General features: G+C 51.4%; 1 protein-coding gene across 4 annotated transcripts in view; it reads left to right on the top strand.

Moving 5' to 3' along the window:
- The window catches only part of SH3BP4 (SH3 domain binding protein 4), a 104,002-nt gene that overhangs the window by 28,360 nt on the left and 57,886 nt on the right, over positions 1–17,756 (top strand). For 2 of the 4 annotated variants that reach the window (XM_033229804.1, XM_033229807.1), the window contains exon 2: positions 15,875–15,948. The gene's annotated coding sequence lies outside the window, so the exon portion shown is untranslated. Of the gene's footprint in view, positions 1–1,634; positions 1,740–3,316; positions 3,372–15,874; positions 15,949–17,756 lie in introns of those variants that run through there. The other 2 variants (XM_033229806.1, XM_033229805.1) reach the window with 2 other exon arrangements.

Here is a 17,756-nt window from a genome sequence, read left to right as displayed (position 1 = left end):
GAAGAAGAGGGTCTCTTCTTCACCCAGCTAAGCCACATCTGGATTCCTGACCTATAGAAATTGTGCAATAATAGAAGTCTGTTGTTTGAGGCGATTTGTTACACAGCATTAGCTAGCTAATACATAGTCTTGCAAGAGTTCCTTTTTTGCCTGAGCATGATGTTCTTGAGGTTCGTCTGTGTTGATATCTGTAGTTATAGTTCATCTGCTTTCGTTACTATGTGTCTTTCCCTTGTAAGTAGTCCCCCCTTATCTGCAGGGAATACAAGGCCCCCAGAAGGTGCCTGAAACTTCAGATAGTACCGAACCCTATATATACGATATATTTTTTCCTATGTATACATGCCTATGACAAAGTTTAGTTTGTAAACTTAGGCACACTGAGAGATGAACAATAATGAATAATAAAATAGAACAATTAGAGCACTCTATTGTAGTAAAAGTTGTGTGAATGTGTTTTCTCCCTGCCAGAATATCTTATTGTACTGTAGCACCTGTTTTGGGACCACAGTTGGCCAGGGGTAACTGAAACCATGGAAACTTGGGATGAGGGGGAACTGCTGTATGTTAATGCCTTGGCTTAATTATTCTTTCTGCTCCTGAAGGACAATAGGTTATTTACAGCCTTTGCTATCAGAAACCACACTTGCTGTGAAGGTCTTTGTACATGACTTCCAGCTCAGCGTGCAAATGTTTATCTAGGGAGTGCGGCTGGGCCTTGGCTGCCAGTCCAGCTCCACTTCCCACAGCAGCCTTCAGGTTCGCCCAGGCTCCTCCACATGCTCCCCTCCCTCAGTATTGTCCACCTTTTTTCACTTGGGGGGACGGTCTGATGGGTGTGAGATGGTATCTGAGTGTTTTTATATTCTTCCGGAAGCTAATGTTTACGGACCATTCTGATTTCCTCCCATGCGGAGATCCTTTTTGTGGTTTTTGCCCACTTTTCTTATTGAATTGTAGGAGTGCTTTTTGTTTTTGTTTTTTAAAGGCAGGGTCTCACTCTGTCACCCAGGCTGGAGTACAGTGGTGCGCAAGCTCTGCTCACTGCAACCTGCGCCTCCGAGGTAGCTGGGATTACAGGCTTGTACCACCATGCCTGGCTCATTGTCGGAGTGCTTTGGATTTTCGGGAAAATAAGCCTCTCTTAGTTATGAGCATTGCAGATACTGCATCCCGGTATGTCCCTTGCCCTCATAGGCTTTTAAAATCAAATCAGGCACAATTCTGAGTTTTTCTGTCCCGGGGGGATAATTTGCAGAATTATGCTTTGCGGCATTCCCAATCCTGGCCTGTGTGTCCTGGTCTCTGGGTCATGGACTGATGCCTGTGGGCTTGGCCCCTGTTTATCACTGTTGCTTGATGGTGCCTTCCTGAGGTGGAGACTGCTGGGCTCTGTTCCCGTCTGTGGCTCACCCTCTAGTCTGGGAGTGCTTTCCTGTTCAGATAGCTCATTCCAACCTCTTAGTCACTTTGGAGAGCATCGTTCAGTGAGTCAGCACGGGACCTGGAGCCCAGGGACCCCTCCCAGCCAGGCCAGCGCACACTTGAAATCTGCAGTTTGTCTTGGGTTCCCTGGAGGTGATTGCTTGACTGCAGAGGAATGCACGGGTCTGGGGAGAATTTGCCCAGTGTGTTTAGAAGGAATGCATTCCTGGAGAAAGTTAAAATTAGAAAAAGCTGCTACATTTCCTGCCATTCAGTCGCAGTTGGCTGGTGTTTGTTTGCACAAGGATTCTTTGGTAAGGATCTATAGTTGGTTTCTGGTGGAATGCGAGGTGAAGTCACGATTTTCGGGATGGAGGTGAGCGGTTTCCACAGTGATCTCTGTTGTGGGAATCACTGCTTTGTTTTCCGAGTGGTTGAAGAATCATACCGGAATGGAAAAATATTGTTGAAACAATCCGTTGTTGATAATTAGCAAGAAGATTTTTTTTAAATTTATTTTAGAAAACAGCTCTTTAGTGGGAAGCAAATATTGCGGAGTGTATCTCTTTGTAAGCTCGGCTGCCGTTTTCCCGTGTCCGCCTGCTTCCTGGGCGGCCACCTCTGATGTCATCTCCTGAGGCTGGGCTTTTTAGGAACCCCCCTCTGACTGGCACAGGCAGTCCAGGGGTCCAGGTTGTGCAAATACAAATACCCAAGTCCATTTGAATATCTGGGGTAATGTACACTAAAACATTATTAACTGTACACCTGAAATTCAGATGTAACCGGGTGTTCTGGGTTTTGTCTAGAGACCTCTCCCAGCCCAGCTACACCTTGAAGACCCCTCTGTCCTATTCTCGGGTGGTGCCTGGGCCTCTCCCAGCTGAAAGGGGTGTCGCCGTCACCAGGCGGGCTATTGGCACCAGTGGGCACACCTGTGGCTTTGCAGGGTTTTGTCCACTTCTGTGTTGGCACCCTCCTCCTGCTGGTGCTGGGCTGGGGTTGTGTACCCATTTTATGGAGGCGGAAGGGAGAGGCTGGAGGGTTACCAGCCTGTCCAGTGGCGTGGAGCTCGTGAATGGAACTCTTAGTCTGTAGAATTCAAAGCCCAGCAGCTGGAGGGCACAGGAGAAATGAAACCATCATCTTGCCTGGAGAGCAAAAGAGATGATCAGAAAGTTGTGCACAGGGAAGAAGTGCCATGGGGCTGAGAGTCTGGGTGGCAGGGGGGCTATCCCCAAGACCTGGGAACACAGGCTGCAGGGAAGCCTCAGTGTGGCCTTGAGGGAGAGGTAATTTTTGTGCAGGCAGGGAGGGGAACAAGGAGGCATTGCCTAGTCACAGGCAGTGGGCAAATGGGAGGAGGTGGGATGTGTGTAGGAGAGTCTGAGGGTGGGGCCGCTGACCTGGCTTGAGTGAAGGGGGTTGGCGGTGGATGCCATGGAGTCTGTCCACGTGGGGTAGGGCAAACTGCAGAGAACCCTGAAATGGGGCAGGGAAGCCTGGCTCCAAGGGAGGAAGGGGCAGGAAGGAGCAGGGCACCCTGTGCTCTTGAGCTGAGGATAATACACTGATGGGAGGTAGTGAGGCTATACGTCTGCTGGAGAGATGCCGCTGAGATCGGCGGGGAGGCGGTGGATCGGTGGACCCAGGACCAAGCTGCTGGTCACAGGTGCTGGGGAAGCTTCGTTTTCTGTTCAGGCAGCAGGTGCTATTGATGCAGCTACCACTAAGTACTAGTGCAGGCCTAGGGGCTGGGCATACAGAAGTGAGCAGGACAGGTGGGTTCCTGCCCACAGGCCATACAGGCCAGCTTGCCAAACACCCAGATGCCAATTCCCCAGGGCACTCCACGCAGCCTGTTCAAGGTGCTTCTTGTTCTTGTCCACAGATTTGTGCTTGAGAAGCTCTGAGTTCCCGTGCGTCCACCCGCATTGGCATTACAGGTACTCTATAAATCATCCATCCATTCAAACACTGACTGCACCTGCTATGTTCCAGGTGGTTCCCGGTGAACAGGACAAAGTCCTTGCGTTCATGGGGGCTGTTCTGGTGGGAGAAAAAGGAGAGAAGTAAATGATAGATAAAAGAATGTCAAGAGTGGTGGATGAGACCAGGGGAGGGAGTGGGCAGCAGTAGTGTGCTTGTGTTTTTGATATGGTGTGTGAATCCCCTCCACAAAAAAAGATATTTCTGTCCTAATGCTCAGAACCTGTAGGTGTTACCTTATTCGGCAAAAGGGACTTTGCAGGTGTGATTCATTGAAGGCTCCTGAGATGGTGAGATACCCTGGATTACCCAGATGGACCCTAAATGTTATCACGAGTCTTTGAAGAGGGAGATGGAGATCTGACCACAGGAGGAGGCCCTGGAATGGTGGAAACAGAGACTGGAGTCCTGAGCTTTGAAGACGGAGGAGGGGCCTTGAGCCAGGAATCCAGGCAGCCATGGGATGCAGGAAAGGGCAGGGCCACGGAAGCACTTCGCCCCCTTGAAGCCTCCAGAAGGCACTGGCCCTGACGTCAGCCCAGTGAGCCTGGTTTCAGATTTCCAGCCTCCAGAGCTGTTGGAGAGTGAATGTGTGTTGTGAGCCACTAAGTTTGTGGTAATTTGTTACAACATCGGTAGGAAAGTCATGCAGGGTTCTGCGGCTTTGAGGGAGGTGTGTTTGAGCAGAGCCGTCTGAGGTTGGGGCTGGGCTTCCCTGCCGACACGTGGGCTGGGGCCACAGAGCCCGAACCAGGATCCAGGCCTAGCTAAGGGTCAGGAATCCCTGCTCTGGCAGTTAGTTGTCCTCAGCCTGGAAATGACCCACAGTGCATATATATGTGTATGGGTTTTGTTGTTTTGTTTTGTTTTGTTTTGTTTTTGGTGCGGGGCAGGGTCTCATTCTGTCTCCAGGTTGGAGTGCAGTGGTACAATCATGGCTCACTGTAGCCTCGACCTCTGGGCTCAAGTGATCCTCCCACCCCAGCCTCCTAAGTAGCTGGGACTACAGGCGCACATCACCATGGCTGGCTAATTTTTTTTTTTTTTTTGTAGAGACGAAGTCTTGCTGTATTGCCTGGTCTGGTCTCAAACTCCTGGGCTCAGGCAATCCCCCTGCTTGGGCTGTCCAAGGTGTTGAAATTACAGGCATGAGCCACTAAGCCCTGTCCTTTTAAATGTAAAAATGTCAGATGAGGTATCAATCCCCTTTGCTGAGTATAAGTGTATCTTATTAACAGAAGAAAATATTTGCTTGGCTTTCTAAATTGGGAATTTCTAACAATCCGTAACAGCGCCACTGGCTTTGACCAGAACCGACCGAGTGCTCAGTTACGTCACTCAACGGAGTGCCTGTGTCGTGGACAGAAAACCCAGTGGTCTAGCACCATTTACCATCTGTCCTGGTTTGCAACCCCTGAAAGCAGAGCCTGAGACAAGGACTTGGGTGCTGATGTTTTTGGGGAGCTGACTGGTCCCAGCAGTCCATCCAAGCAGAAGAGGGTGAGAAGAGGGAAGAGGAAAAGCAAATCAGGGGTCAGCTACTGAGCTAGTGGCCACTGTTAACCACTATTAGGGCTCCATCATGCTGGAGACGCATCTGAGGAGCCATGATACTATGCCCTAGAATTGTCTTTCTGGAGGCCAGAGGCGGGGACGTCGACCCCAGGGCAGCCCTGGGGGCTGTATCTCTGCAGCACATCCTCCATCCTGCAGGCTGACCCGGGCTCCTGGGCTGCCTTGTGCTGGGGTGGCAGAGCTCCCGCAGATCACACCCACCATTTGGAGAACGTTTTGACAGCGCAGCAACGGAGTAGTGAATGTATAAAGATCTGCTATAGCTGGCCTTCCACTTCCACCAAGTCCTCGCTTTGTGGCTGTCCCCTGGGAGTCATAAGAAAGGCCCATAGTTTAGCTCCATCCACCAAGACTTGAGTCACCTGCCAACGTCTGCCTTAATGACTTTACAAACAGTCAGCGTGGCGGAAGATGTTTAGAAGAATATGGGAGAAAGTCAAAGTGTGCGTGAATGAAGGGGAACGAAGTGGGAAAGCGCATCTCACCTGCACACGCATTTTTTGACTCTTGTGCACGAGCATTTCTGACCCAAGGTACACAAGCGTTTTTGACCCTCTGCGCACGGGCATTTTTGACCCTCTGCATGCAGGCATTTTGACTCTCGGCGCACAGGTATTTTTGACACTCTGCACGCAGGCGTTTTTGACCCTCTGCATGCAGGCATTTTGACTCTCCGCGCACATGCATTTTTGACCTTCTGCGTGCAGGCATTTTGACTCTCCGTGCACAGGTATTTTTGACCCTCTGCCTACAGGCGTTTTGGCTCTCTCTTTGTAGCAGCCTCCCTTGATGTATGTTCAGGTGAACCAACCCTCAACGCACACCTACAAGCTCAGGGACCATGTGCAGACGAACCAACCTGTGACGCACACCTACGAGTACAAGGAGCACGGTGCAGGTGAACCAGCCCTTGATATATACCTATGAGCTCAGGGTCCCTGTGCAGGTGAACCAGCCTCTGACACAAACCTACAAAAACAGGGACCGTGTGCAGGTGAACGAGCCCTGGATACATACCTATGAGCTCAGGGTCCATGTGCAGGTGAACCGGCCCTCAATGCACACCTGTGAGCACCGAGACCATGGTGCGGGCATTATCTCTCTTATTCACGAGGAGGCCCAGTCATTTTCTCCCCACCCTGAGTGGAGGAGGAAGGATAAGACTTAACTCTGGTCCCAGCATTTCGTGGCAGAGCCAAGATTTGAGTCCATATTCAAATAATGTCCAAGTCTTCAACACACTCATGTTTCCTAGATACTTTCAGCCTCCTAAATTAGGTTTATTAGGCGGACATAAACTCTTTCAAGACTCCATCACAAACATTGTTAGTCTGATTCAGGGCAGGAATGTTAACGTCTACTTTAAAAGACTTGCAATTTTATAACCTGCCATGGGAAAAGGAAATGCAGGATTGGAGCCTTGTCTGGAATCTTACACCCTCACTTGTCCACGTCCTGTCTTACTGCAGCCTGTCTGGTCCTGGGATTGTTCTGTTTGTGTTTGCCGTTACTCTGCATATCAAGGCTGCTGGCTTTGGGTTAGGATCCCAGCTTTTCAATTCCTGATCTTGGGTGAGTCTTTGAAACCGGGTCAGCCTCAGTTCTCTTATCTGCCAAATAATGGCATGATAATACATGTCTGGCCTACCTCACAGGGTTGTTGTGAAAAGCGACCGAGAGGCCAGATGGGAAAGTATGTTGTCAACTAGGATACATTCTGCTAATAATTCTATTTGTTGATTTTTTTGTGATGAAGTTTCACTCTTGTTGCCCAGGCTGGAGTGCAATGGTGCAATCTTGGCTCACTGCAACCTCAGCCTCCCAAGTAGCTGGGATTATAGGCATGTGCCTCCACGCCCAGCTAATTTTTTGCGTTTAGTAGAGACGGGTTTCACCATGTTGGTCAGACTGTTCTCTAACTCTTGACCTCAAGGGATCCACCTACCTCGGCCTCCCAAAGTGCTGGGATTACAGGCATGAGCCACCGCGCCTGGCCTGCTAATGGTTTTCAGAGGCAGCGTCAACATCAGCTGGGAGCAGGTTAGAAGTGCACATTCTCAGGCCCACCCCAGACCTACAGAATCAGAAACTGAGGGTTGTTGGGCCCTGCAACCTGTGTTAGAATCAGCCCTCCAGGTAATTCCAGTGAATGCCGGTGTTTGAGAACCACTGCCTCAGTCACAGAATTTCACGGGTGTTGTGTGCCATTTCTACCATGTATCTGACGCTCAGTGTCTGGTATGTTTCAAAGAAAACAAAACAGAATGAAAGACAGGGTCTCTGCCCTCAACATGGTCTACAGGCTGGAAGAAAAACTAAAAGAAGAGAAACCCACACGAACTGGATGTACGCTAGAGTTCTGCGTTACAGTTGTGGAAAACGAGACCCAGGAAAGATAAGTCACTTAGCAAAGGTCGTGGAGCTGGGGTGAGAAACGTGAACCCTCTCGTTTGACTCATGACCATCTCCAGACCCTTCATTACCCAGGCTGCCTTCTCCCAACATGGGCGGCTCATGGTGTCCCCCCACTTGTTCATGGGAGAGAGTTCTGAGGTCAGAATCAAGCCTAGGATGCCTTCCCTTTTTTTTTTTTTTTTTTTTTTGAGGCGGAGTCTCGCTCTGTTGCCCAGGCTGGAATGCAGTGGCTGGATCTCAGCTCACTGCAAACTCCGCCTCCCGGGTTCACGCCATTCTCCTGCCTCAGCCTCCCGAGTAGCTGGGACTACAGGTGCCCGCCACCTCTTCCGGCTAGTTTTTTGTATTTTTTTAGTAGAGACGGGGTTTCACCGTGTTAGCCAGGATGGTCTCGATCTCTTGACCTCGTGATCCGCCTGTCTCGGCCTCCCAAAGTGCTGGGATTACAGGCTTGAGCCACCGCGCCCGGCCAGGATGCCTTCCTTGAGACGCTGTCCTTGGCTAGCTTTTAGGTGGTGATTGTCGAAACCTTGGATTAAAACCTTCACCGGCTGGGCGCGGTGGCTCAAGCCTGTAATCCCAGCACTTTGGGAGGCCGAGACGGGCGGATCATGAGGTCAGGAGATCGAGACCATCCTGGCTAACACGGTGAAACCCCGTCTCTACTAAAAATACAAAAAAAACTAGCCGGGCAAGGTGGCGGGTGCCTGTAGTCCCAGCTACTCGGGAGGCTGAGGCAGGAGAATGGCGTAAACCCGGGAGGTGGAGCTTGCAGTGAGCTGAGATCCGGCCACTGCACTCCAGCCTGGGCGACAGAGCGAGACGCCGTCTCAACAAAAAAAAAAAAAAAAGAAAAAAAAAACCTTCACCGCCCGCAGCCCCGGTAGAGCCCAGAATGATGAGCTAGATCAGCTTGTGAGGCTCCGGAAGTGATTGGTCAGTGAGTTGAAAAAGTCAAAGTCTAGAAGAATCATTAAAAATACAAGGAAAAGCTGCGTGTGCGCGGATCTTCCAGTCTTTCTGTTGGGTTCGGGTCTTTTCTGAGTGTGGGTTTGGCCCTGGTGTCTCCTGTGTGACCCACATGCGTGATTCCATGATTGATTTCCAGTCCAAGATGGTGCCATGACACGGGGACACTGGTGAGGCCATCTGTGCCCAGAGTTCTTCTAGAGTTGACTCCATTTTTCTCAGGTGTTGAATGTCATCTAGCTTGCCAGCCACATTTCTGAGTCAGCGTCTTGCTCTGTCGCCCAGGCTGGAGTGCAGTGGTGCAATCCCGGCTCACTGCATCCTTCGCCTCCCAGGTTCAAGCAGTTCTCCTGCCTCAGCCTCCCAAACAGCTGGGACCAAAGGCGCCCGCCACCACGCCAGGGTAATTTTTTGTATTTTTAGCAGAGACAGGGTTTCACCGTGTTAGCCCGAATAGTCTCGATCTCCTGACCTCATGATCCGCCCACCTCAGCCTCCCAAAGTGCTGGGATTATAGGCATGAGCCACCATGCCCGGCCCGCCAGCCACATTTTTAAGTGATTCACCTTTAGTGAGTCTTTCTGAAATATTCCACTTGAATTGCCATGGGAGCTGCCCTTGTCTCACCCCTGCCATCAGTTTATGTAGTAATTAAATATGTAAAATTTCCACAACGAGCTTCCCCCAGCTCCAGCCAGGGGAGCAGAGCCCAAAGGGGAATGAGAAAATGGTCTTCTGGCCCCACAGGTGTAGTGTGCCCTGTGTCTCATCATCCTCCTGTCTTCCCATTCAAGGGCAGGGGGCCTCCACCTCCTCCACTGCTCTGCCAGGGTGGAAGGGCGTTCAGAGAAGGCAGCCACTTGGTGCTGCGCAGGTGCCAGGAGGAGCCCACGGTGTATAGGGGGGACTCATGAACAGGTGTACAAAGCTGTTGCGAGTGCTGGGTGTGTGGTTGTCTCAACGCCCCTCCCCCGCTTTTATGCTTAGTATTCATTCCAGGTTTAACACAGGAGAGAGGAAGGTCATATCCCATTCCTTATCACATTCTCTGTAAAATTGGAAATTTTGTGTAATTATGGGAAAGGTAAGTGAAGCGGTTTTGTGTTTTGCATAAGAAAATGTAACGTGCATCAGGTGAGATTTCAGGCCCTCTCACGTGGCTGCTTCATCCTTCCCTTGCCCAAATCCATTGTCAGTGTGTAAGTTTTAATAGTGTTGATTTTGATAGCATGAAGTACAAAGGCTTTTGTCCGTCTACCAGAGTGCCGCTGTCTCAGTTTTGTAAATCGGTTGTCTCGGAGTGGAATGATCTGCCCTCACAGAGAATGAAGAACCTGGGGTTGAGTCCATGGCCAGGCCATGAAGCCCCCATGTATTCTTGGACGTGCCGTGCATGAGGACTGATTGTGCGAACCGGAAGCTGGAGGAGGACGGCGTCACTGTGCTGCTGGAGGGGGCCAGAGATGCCTCCCCTCTTTTTGAGGTTGGAGCCAGCTCTAGAAAGAAACCTTGAAATGGATGTTGGGCCCGTTCCCGTCTCCCTTTCTGACCACACCTCCGTCTGATTTTCTTTCCTTCCCTCTTGCCATCTCTTACCCTAGCTGGTCTCTTGGCAGACACTCCTGGCATGCAGCCATGTACCCGGGTGAATGCCCACTTCCGTTTGGCCTGAGCCTACATCCCGCCTGGCCCTTTGCCCACTGCGTAAGTGGAAGGGTAGAGAACAGGGCTTGGCACACTTTTCTCTGTAAAAAGCCAGAGAGTAAATATTTCCCACTTTGTGGGCCATAAGGTCTGTGTCACAGCTACTCTGTTTTGGTTGCACAGAAGTGCTATTGATAAACGGGTGGGGCTGTGCTCTGTGAAACTTAGGTAAGGACATTGGGACTTAAATTTCGTATCATTTTCACATCGTGAAATATTACTCTTTTTATTTTCCCTCCAACTATTTAAAAATAGAAAGACATTCTTTGTTCACGGGCCATACAAAGATAGGTGGCCAGGCTGGATTTGGCCCACGGGCTGTAGTTTGCCTTTGATTTGGGCAAGAATTTTCCGGGTGAACACCCCTCATCCAAAAATTTGAAATCCAAAATGCTGCAAGGTCTGAAACTTTTTCAGCACCAACGTGATGCCACAAGTGGAAAATTTCACACCTAATCTCACATGACAGGTTGCAGTCAAAGCTCCAGAACAAAACTATTTAAAATGTTACGTAAAATCACCTTTGGACTGTGTGTAGAAGGTACGGATGAAGCATAAATGAACTTAGTGTTTAGACTTGGGTCCCATCCGCAAGATATCTCTCATTGTATATATGCAGATGTTCCAAAATCTGAAATCCGAAACACTTCTGGTCCCAGGGATTTTGGATAAATGGTACTCAGCGTGTATTTAGTTCTACTTTGTAGTTTGGTTCTAGTGATTGGCTCTGATGTATGGTGGTGGGTGAGGATGGAGCGACCCCAGTAATCCAGCTGTCGGGGATGCAGGATATAGAGGCTCCTCTGGCCAATGGCTCCATTGATATTCACTGTGGAGGCTTGGAAATCTAAGAAATAGGCGTACACGTTTTTCAGTTTACTCAACACCAGCCTAACATTGCTTCACCTCAACCCTTCAAGAACTATGTCCCATAACTAGTGGGTTGGACTTTTGGGCCCATACCTGAGGTTGCTGTAACAAAATTAGTTGTGGGTGTTCCTGCATGTTCACCGTGCGGATCTGGCCCTGAAAGACTCAGCTCTGCAGCGTGGACCAGCTCTTAGTGTGGTCAGCACAGGCTGGCCTGTAGGTTGAGTTGGGTGAAGAGTTCATGTAATATTTTCAAATCTGTCACTCACTCAGTAACCTCTGAGATGGACAGAGCCGGGAGAATTCCTTTTCCCAATTTGCAAATGGAGACTCTAAGGTCTGATGAATTACTTTGACGGGGCTGTTGTCAATGGACCACAAACTGCTGGGTGGTTTGCACCATGGAAAAGGATTATCTTACAGGTCAGGAGGCTGGAAGTCCAAGATGAGTGTCATTGGGGCCAGTTCCTTCTGAGGCTGAGGGAGAATCAGTTCTAGGCCTTTCTCCCTTAGCATCTGGGGGTTTGCAGGTAGCTGTTGGCTTGTAGAAGCCTCACACCCCATCTCCGTCGTCCTGTCACCTGTCCCTCTCTGTGTGCATGTCTGTTGAAACTCTCCCCTTTTATAAAGTCACCAGGTCATATTGGATTGGGACCCACCCTGGTGCTCTCACTTTAGCTTGATTGCACCTTGAACACTGTGTCTCCAAATAAGGTCACTTTCTGAGGTATTGGGGATTAGGACTTAATGTGCAAATTTGGCGGGACACAATTCCATCTGTACCATTTAGGAAATGGGGCGATCGCTGTCTTTTTGACTGTTCCGAAATGAGGATTTAGGACACAGTGGTCATCTCTGTGTATGAATATAGCTTCCTGTCTGGATGTGGTGGGGTGAGGACCACAAGCCTCATATCATTTATCCACTCCCTCTCCCAGACCCGCCGAGGTGGGATAAAAGGTGGGATAAGAGGTGGGATGAACCCTCTGCAGATTTGTCATCAGCTGAGACTGTCAGCCATTGTTAAAACAGCTACTCAGATGGACAAAGCGACATAACTGTCCTTCTCTCTGCACCATGGAAGAAGACTCTTGTGTTTTGAGCTGCTGAAGACAACAGAATCTTGTCTTCCTGGCATTGTGGTTTATGGCGATTTGCCCCAAATCATGGTTAATGACAACATTGATGTTTCTTGAAACAACCGGAGAATAAGGCATCCTCTAGACTTCATGCTAATTCCATCCACCCACACTAAACTGCGTGGTTTTCTTGGGGCTCCTGAAGACTGATGGGCCCACACTGGTGTCTGGTGGTGCCCACGGGAGAACAGTGCTTGACTGAAAGATCGTGCCCCCCTCTTCTCAACAGGGCCGGTCCTTGTCCAGAAACCTTGGGCCTCTGGAGAGGTTGATCAGGAGGTGATCAACCTCCTGGGGAGGTGGAAAGGGGCCAGCGGTCCTGTCCATTGACTCCATCCACTGGGACCTCCTGGACATGACAGAGCCAGATTCTCTCCTCCCTCCACTCCAGCACTGAGGGGGCCAGTGGTGCCACATGTGCACCTGTCCCTGCCCAGGGTCCAGTTCTGGCGTCTCTGAGTCCCTTGTCAGGGAAGCTGGGTCCTCCCTTAGGCATGAGGTGTGAGTTTACCCAATCATCCTCGCTGTCCAGGGAGTCTTCTGGGCTCAGTTTCGAGCTGCAAGGCTGTTAAGTAAAGACACCACCTAAAGAACCTGCCAGAAGGAAAGCTCCAGAGGGCTTGCAGGGCCCTTATCCAAAAATGCGAAGAGAATCAGTGCCGAAAGCCACAGTGACGGAGAGTGTTGTCAGTGCAGCCTCTCTTTAAATAGAGAAAGGAGCGTGGCAGCTTTTTGGAGTTGGGCCGAGGTGATATCTGGAATTATCCAGCAAAGATTTATTTTGCACCTTGGGGGGCGGGAGCTGGGCAGCCTGGGGGAAGGCTGGGCAGCAGCGAGAATGGGGAGGTTGAGGCCCTAGGCCACACGCAGGTCGTTTTCCTTGTGGCGGCTGGAGGCTGGCTCTTCAGGTAGCTCTGTGGCCTCAGTAGCCCCCACGACCGAGTGGAGTGGAGTGAGTTGGGGGAGGAGTGTCACAAGGAGGAAGGCATCTTGGGCCCCTGGAGATCCATATGTTCCTGCCGTGTGGCTCTGGGTCTGGAGCCCCTGGAGATGGACGCGTTCCTGCCACGTGGCTCTGGTTCTTGGCAGCACCTGGAGATGGATGTGTTCCTGCTGTGTGGCTCTGGGTCTGGGCAGCACCTGGAGATGGATGTGTTCCTGTCGTGTGGCTCTGGGTCTGGACAGCACCTGGCAGGCTTTGGGGTAGGCCTTGCCCACAGCCTGGGAGGCTGGGAAGTTCCTGTGAGGGGAGCCGGGTCTTTCTGGGGAGCGCTTGGTGGGGCAGGGAAAATACACTTGTCCCTGCCTTGGGCTTGTCTCAGGAAGTGCCCTGGGCAGAGTGAAGAGGCTGAGATGAGCCCCGGGGGTCCATTTCTTAAAGCCCCTGTCAGAGCTGATGTTAGGGCCACACGTTCTCTTGGGGTGTTCTATTTTGTGTCACTGGACTCGCCCTCCCCTCATTTCCTCACCTGCCCAGTAGTCACTGCAGCCACTGGAGGCGGGTCCCCACTGAGGCAGTTCCCATCTGTCCTTTATGACAGCCTGCAACGGACCTGCCTGACGAAGGGGCCCAGCAGTGCCGGTGCCTGCCTAGAATTCAGAATGAAGATTCCGAGTACCCTGACCAGGACATAGGGGCTTGGGGTACAAAGGAAGGAAGAGGCACCAGGTTCTCAGAGATGCTGGTGCAGTGGCTTTTAGAATCAGAAAGAAGAAAAGGGAAAGGCATGCTCACGGTAGAGGAAACGGGAAAAGCTGCAGAAGTCTGAAGAAGGCAGGGATGTATACCACGAAGCCAACCCCCTTTGTGGTTTCACTTCCCCCAGGTTTTTTTCAGTGCCCTTTTATTTCTTTTTTTTTTTTTTTTTTTTTTTGAGACGGAGTCTCGCTCTGTTGCCCAGGCTGGAGTGCAGTGGCCGGATCTCAGCTCACTGCAAGCTCCGCCTCCCAGGTTCACGCCATTCTCCTGCCTCAGCCTCCCGAGTAGCTGGGACTACAGGCGCCCGCCACCTCGCCTGGCTAGTTTTTTGTATTTTTTAGTAGAGACGGGGTTTCACCGTGTTAGCCAGGATGGTCTCGATCTCCTGACCTCGTGATCCACCCGTCTCGGCCTCCCAAAGTGCTGGGATTACAGGCTTGAGCCACCGCGCCCGGCCTTATTTCTTTTAAGATGATGAGATTTTCAACTGCTCTGTCTTGGGATGACTCTTTGGAGAACGAGTACTTTGAGAGAGATTCCGAAGAGCTCTGAGCAACATGGTAGACCTGTCTCAAAGGAGGGGGATGGACGGATGGCGGCATCCTGCCTTCTCTCCTGTGAACAGGGCCACCTTGGGATTCCTGTCCAGAAAGTCAGTCGAGGTGTGGGTGGCTGCGCGGGAGCCGTGGTGGCACCTGCAGTCCCGCCTGTCTCTTCCTACCCTTTGTTTTTGTCTTCTCTGGTTTGAGATCTTTTGTTGTGTGTGTGCATATATTTTGTCACATTGTTGTGGCCTTTTTCGTGGCGTTCATTGATTCTTTTCCTTTTGCCTGTGTGATGTTGCACGTCGCTTGTACCCTTAGAAGGTCCGTGTCTATGTAGAGATCAACTCTACAACTAGATTTTCTATTGTCTACTGGGCAATTTCCTTTCCTCCCTCCCTCTCCCCTCCACACGGTTCTATTGATCTGGAATTCATTTTATCTTTGGCTATGAGTTGAAGCCCTGAAGTGGGGAGGCCTGTGCTCTGAACACCAGCCGGTTGTCCCAGCACCACAGGGAATGATTCTTTCCTCTGGGGTGATTGTCATGCCTCTTTTAATTGCATGTTAAATATTTACAGGGATGGAGGTCTGTTCTGGGCTGTCTGGTTCCTGCGGAGGCCGAGTGGCCATGATTTAGGGAAGGTGTCCAGAAGGAAGTTCCCACTCCTCCTTTCACAGTCCGATGAGGTCCCGGATTCCTCTGAAGGCCTGGGGCCCACTCTGTTATTCCTGTGGAGAAAGTCAGCTTGAGGGGGAGGGCGTCATGGTGGCACCTGCAGTCCTGCCTGTCACGTCGATGTTGGCCAGTTCTGCTCTCAAAGGCGCCGGCTCTGTAGTGATGTCAGCGCCCTGTGACTTGAGGAGGAGACCCCACTGCTGCGGCATGTCTGGGGTTCATCTTCAGGGCGCAGCTGATAAGATGCTTCTGTGGCGCTCACGATGCCAGTCGTTGCAGCAGAAGTAATGGCAGGTGACAGGAGACTCAGTCTTGGGGTGAGAAAAGGCACAATAAGCTATTGTCACAGGCAGGGCTCCCTGTGAAGCGGACCATGACGCAGGGGCCACTGGGCGGGATGTTTAGGTTTGCTGGGGAGCACAGCAGCAGGGGCAGAGGACAGTGAGGCTGGGACGCAGCCTCCACGCAGCCCGTCGCTGACCCCACAGGAGCTCTGGCCTGTGCCACCCCGATTCAGGAGTGGGGTGAGGGGCAGGCTTTGTTACCCTGCGTTGGTCACTGGTCTGGTCAGTGGGTGCAGGCTGGCCCAGGAATGGGGCCGATGCGACCTCGAGAAGGGCTCTTTCCAGTGAGACAGTTCTGGGTGGCCCTGGGTCAAGGTCCTTCCTCTGGCCACACTCCCAGAGTTGGCTTCAGAAGGGGACCCGGAGGCCACGTGGCGGCGTCCACCACTGTCCTCACCTGCCGTGGAAATGCATTGCAGAGTCCGTCTGTCCTCCAGGACGTGAAGGGGCCCTGGCGGGAAGCAGGCCTGAGTTCTGCACTGCATGGGGCCGAAGCTCACTTGTGTTTCCTTCTTGTCTTGCAGCGCTTCGCTTCTCTCCTGGACAGAAGGCCGTGTCCTGGGACTTCTCTGACGGCGGGAGGCTGTGGCTGTACCAGGTAGGTAGTGCAGGCATGGTGTGAGTGGGTTGCCGTACCTGGACCCGCTTTACCATGTCATGACCAAGGTGCCGGACTCATGGGGAGACGGGCCCCAAATGTGTGCAGAGCAGCTGCAGGAGGGAGAAAGCTTCTGGAAGCTTCTGGTGACACTTGACCTTTTGCAGGCACTGCAGGCCTGTCCCTCATGGTGCTCTCCTCCTGTCCTCGAAGCCCACAGTGTTGGCCCCGGTGTGGGAAGGTCGTTTGTCATCCTGGCATCCAGAAGCCCAGCCCCAGCGCATTCCCAGAACAGCCCCACGTTTCTGTTTTCAGCGAATCCCCTTTCTGTTGCCTCCCGTGGAACGTTCTCACTCTTCTGAGAAGCCGGGCTAGCATCTCATCCCCGCCCCAGCAGCCGCAGGACAGAGCCCAGGTTGGCTGTCCTCTCCTGTGGTGCGTGCACAAAGGAAGCATTGTTCTCACGTCCCAGGAGGTTACCTGCAACAAGATGGGGACGACCCGCGGTTACAGGTCACCCTCCCTGAGGCATCCTGGGAGCATTTGTCCTTGAAACACGCTGGCAGAAAATGTTCCAAGGAAGCCTTGGCTGGTGTGCATGAGGAAGAGCTGGATTAAATGGTGTTCTGGTAAAATGTTCCTGGAGGTTTTCTTGGCTGTTCTTGGCCTTTATCGTCCTGGTTGGCAATAGAAGGAACACCCTCCTTTGTAAAGTCAGTTGGATAGGATCGCCTACCTCGTAGGGCACAGCCTCTGTTTGCTTAAAAAGCAACATACGAGTCGTTCCCTAGCAAGCAGAAAGGACTGATCTCAGTAAACGCTACATTTGGATGCTCAAGGCCGAAGGGGGAGTTGAGAAGCCGCAGCTTGCAGTGGGATTCCTGTTTGGGCCATGTTGGAATTTTAAAAACCCTTCTAAGTAAAGCAGGCAGCTACTTGCACTGTTTCAGATTTTTCTTAAATCCTGTAAACTGAGGGTAGCTGACTGGATTTTTGTTTAAACTTCTCCCCCCACCCTTTCTGTCCTGTCTCTTTGTTTTCCAGTATCTGCCTGTGCCGTAGGGTGGAGAGAAGGTTTGAGACATTCAGGAGGAGGATCAGGGCTTTTCACAGTGACGTGAGGAATTCAGGGGTTTTCTGGTCCTAGAGTCAGTCCTCCGCCCACTGGGGCCTCAGTGACTTGAAACACTTCAGCCCAGGCAGAGGCCACCAGCAGGCCTTTCCTTATAAGTGCAGCCCCTGGCCCCAGAGGCTGTGGTCTCTTTGGGCTGCGGTGAACCCTCCTGAAAGGCGTCCACATTCCTGGCATTCTTTTGGCCTGGCATTGGTCAGAAAGCGGGGGTTTCTAAAATCAAAGGCAACTACTGCAGCTTGGTTCTTGTCTCTAGATAAACTGGAGAGATGTGGCGGTTCTTGTCTCTAGATAAACTGGAGAGATGTGGCGGTTCTTGTCTCTAGATAAACTGGAGAGATGTGGCGGTTCTTGTCTCTAGATAAACTGGAGAGATGTGGCGGTTCTTGTCTCTAGATAAACTGGAGAGATGTGGCGGTTCTTGTCTCTAGATAAACTGGAGAGATGTGGCGGTTCTTGTCTCTAGATAAACTGGAGAGATGTGGCGGTTCTTGTCTCTAGATAAACTGGAGAGATGTGGCGGTTCTTGTCTAGATAAACTGGAGAGATGTGGCGGTTCTTGTCTCTAGATAAACTGGAGAGATGTGGCGGTTCTTGTCTCTAGATAAACTGGAGAGATGTGGCGGTTCTTGTCTCTAGATAAACTGGAGAGATGTGGCGGTTCTTGTCTCTAGAT

Source organism: Trachypithecus francoisi, unplaced genomic scaffold (genome assembly GCF_009764315.1).
Source record: "Trachypithecus francoisi isolate TF-2019V2 unplaced genomic scaffold, Tfra_2.0 Lachesis_group13, whole genome shotgun sequence".
Lineage (NCBI taxonomy): Eukaryota > Metazoa > Chordata > Mammalia > Primates > Cercopithecidae > Trachypithecus > Trachypithecus francoisi.
Note: the sequence above shows the minus strand (reverse complement) of the source record. Positions and strands in the feature narration are given on the sequence as shown.